General features: G+C 48.3%; 1 pseudogene; it reads left to right on the forward strand.

Moving 5' to 3' along the window:
• The first annotated feature begins 202 nt into the window (after positions 1-202).
• LOC117923229 lies at positions 203-1,363 on the forward strand (annotated as a pseudogene).
• The last annotated feature ends 2,001 nt before the right edge of the window (positions 1,364-3,364 follow it).

Raw genomic sequence — 3,364 nt, forward strand, 5'->3', positions numbered from 1 at the left:
TCGGCATAAGCAGAACATCAGCACTCTGCAAAACATAAAGATGCAGGATAACGAGTCCTTGAGGGAGTTCGTGAAGTGGTTTGGTCAGGTCGTGCTACAGATAGAGGCTTACAGCATGAATGTTGTCCTGCAGATCTTCAAGTGAAGCATCTGTCCAGGCACCCCATTTTTCGAATCACTCACTAAGAAGCCTCCTACGACGATGGACGACTTATTCCGGCGTGCAAGCAAATACTCAATGCTCGAAGATGACGTGCGAGTAGCCACCCAGCAAATCTTGGTTGCCAGACAGGCATCCAGAAATGGTGCAGAAAGAAGTGTCAAACTTCTGGACCGGCCAAGGCCATCCGATCGAAGGCAGAAAAGGCCAAGTCGCCTGGAAATGCCGTCCTTCACACCCCTTTCCATATCCTATGAGAATTTTCTCCCTATGATCCAAGACATGTCCGACTTCAGGTGGCCTAGACCCCTCGGAACGGACCCATCTAAAAGGGATCATAGTAAAAAATGTGTCTACCATAAGGACCATGGTCACACAACGGAGACGTGCAGGAGCCTCCATTATTTGGTCGAAAGGCTAATAAAGGCGAGACATTTGAAGCAATATCTCCACTCAGATGCCAGAGGTAGAGACGCTTCCCGAAATCACAACTCTGGAACCCCCAAGGCTCCAGCCGCCCCCAAAGCCATTATAAATTATATCAACGGAGGCCCATCAGACGAGGAACACGACTCCAAACGAAAGAGACAGAGATTGTTGCGGTCAGCATTGGTGCGTGAGCGTGTCAACTCCATCCGGCCCGGGATAACTGGGGGGGGCCCTCGCCCCATAGATGGGACAATCATTTTCCCACCAATAGACCCCACACGGATATTGCAACCGTACCGCGACGCCCTCATTCTGTCCCTGGAAATATGAGACTTTGACGTGAGACGCATCTTAGTTGACCTGGGCAGCTTGACCGATCTTGTACAAGCATCGGTCATTAGCCACATGGGACGCAGTCTCACAGGTCTCGAAAACCCTGGGCTAATCTTGTTCGGATTCAATGGGGCGTCAACTACTTCCTTGGGAGATATTGTACTGCCGGTCCAAGCTGCCCCAGTCACTCTCAACATACAATTTTCGGTGGTACAAGATTTATCACCCTTCAATGTCATCTTGGGGCGCACATGGTTGCACTACATGAAAGCCATCCCCTCTACGTATCATCAAATGGTAAGCTTCCTTACCAAAGATGGGCAAATTGACCTATACAACAACCAGTTAGCCGCTCGCCAATGCTACTAGATAGCACGAGAAGTAGGGACCAGCCAGGAGGATAAACCCCTTCCTGAGTCCACCCATGCACTTGACCAATAGCAATCACTGTGTCCAGCGGACAAAGATCCTCCGGTAGCGGATCCCTTGCAGACAATCCAAATTTCAGAAGAAGGTACTCACCTTACATATATCAGTTCCCTTTTGATGCCTGAAGAGACCCGGAACTTTCAAAACGCCCTTCGACAAAATCATGACGTCTTCGCATGGGCGCATTCTGATATGAAGGGAATTCATCCCTCAATCGTCTCTCATAGGCTTAACATCTTGCCAACAGCAAGACCCGTCCGACAGAGAGTTAGACGTTTTCACCCGGACAGGCAAAAGATTATCCGGGATGAAATTGACAAGTTGCTGGAAGCCGGATTCATCAGAGAAGTGGAATATCCAGACTGGTTGGCAAATGTAGTGGTGGTACCCAAAAAAGAAGGCAAATGAAGGGTTTGCGTTGATTACACCAACCTCAATAATGCATGCCCAAAAGACAGTTTCCCTTTGCCACGGATAGATCAAATTGTGGATTCCACTGCTAGGCAAGGGATGCTCTCCTTCTTGGACGCCTTCTCCGGATACCACCAAATCCCCATGTCCACGGCTGACGAAGAAAAGACAGCCTTCATAACGCCACACGGTCTTTACTGTTACAAAGTCATGCCGTTTGGACTCAAAAACGCTGACGCCACTTATCAGAGACTGATGACGAAGATCTTCAAACCTCTGGTTGGTCTCAAAGTGGAGGTATATATTGATGACATCATGGTCAAAAGCAAAACCCGAGAGGAACATACACTCCACTTGCAAGAAGTCTTCCATCTCTTAAGTAAGTATGACATGAAGTTGAATCCTCTAAATGCGCATTTGGCGTAAGTGCTGACAAATTCCTGGGATTTATGGTCAGCCAAAGGGGGATAAAGGTTAGCCCGGATCAAGTTAAGGCAGTCATGGAAACACCACCCCCTAGGAGCAAAAAGGAATTACAGCGCCTCATGGGCAAGCTCGTCACGTTAGGACGCTTTATAACCCACTTCACTGATGAACTACGACCCTTTTTCTTGGCAATACGAAAGGCTAGAGCAAGCGGATGGACGGACAGCTGTTAGAGCGCTTTTGAAAAAATTAAATATTGCCTCATGCAACCGCCCATTCTCAGCACACCCCCCCCCCCCCCCCCCCCCCCGCGAAGAAAAATTATATATGTATCTGGTTGTATCGGAGTGGGCAATTAGTGTTGTTCTGTTCCGCTGCCTCTCGCCCAAGGGGGTATGTGGGAACCATTCCGACGGTCGATCTCTGGCTCATAGGGCCCATTCACAAGGGTATTACTGGCCCACAATGAAAAAAGATACGACAACCTATGTCAAAAAATGTGACAAGTGTCAAAGGCATGCTCCCATATCACATGTGCCGTCAGAGACATTGAAACCAATTTCAGGCCCTTGACCCTTCGCGCAGTGGGGCATGGACATAGTAGGACTCTTACCAGCCGCAGTCGCCCAGAAGAAGTTCCTGCTCGTCGCCACAAATTACTTTAGTAAATGGGTGGAAGCTAAAGCATACGCTAGCATCAAAGACAAAGATGTCACCAAGTTCGTATGGAAGAACATCATATGCCGCTTTGAAATCCCTCAAACCATTATAGCCGACAACAGTCCACAGTTTGATAGCAAAACTTTCCGGAATTTCTGTTCGGAACTAAACATCATGAATTCATACTCCACACCGCGTTATCCTCAAAGCAATGGGCAAGCAGAGGCCACAAACAAGACCCTAATAACTGCCTTAAAGAAGAGGCTCGAGCAAGCCAAAGGAAAGTGGGTGAAGGAGCTACCCGACGTCCTGTGGGCTTATCGAACCACACCCAAATGTCCAATAGGAAACACTCCTTTTGCCCTCGCATATGGTATGGACGCAGTCATTCCTACTGAAATAGGGCTACCTACTATTCGTACCGAGGCAAGACAACAGAATGATGCGAATGTGGAATTAGGGAAAAATTTGGACTGGACAGACGAAGTAAGAGAAACTGCATCCATCTGGATGGTT

This window comes from Vitis riparia, chromosome 10, assembly GCF_004353265.1.
Source record: "Vitis riparia cultivar Riparia Gloire de Montpellier isolate 1030 chromosome 10, EGFV_Vit.rip_1.0, whole genome shotgun sequence".
NCBI lineage: Eukaryota > Viridiplantae > Streptophyta > Magnoliopsida > Vitales > Vitaceae > Vitis > Vitis riparia.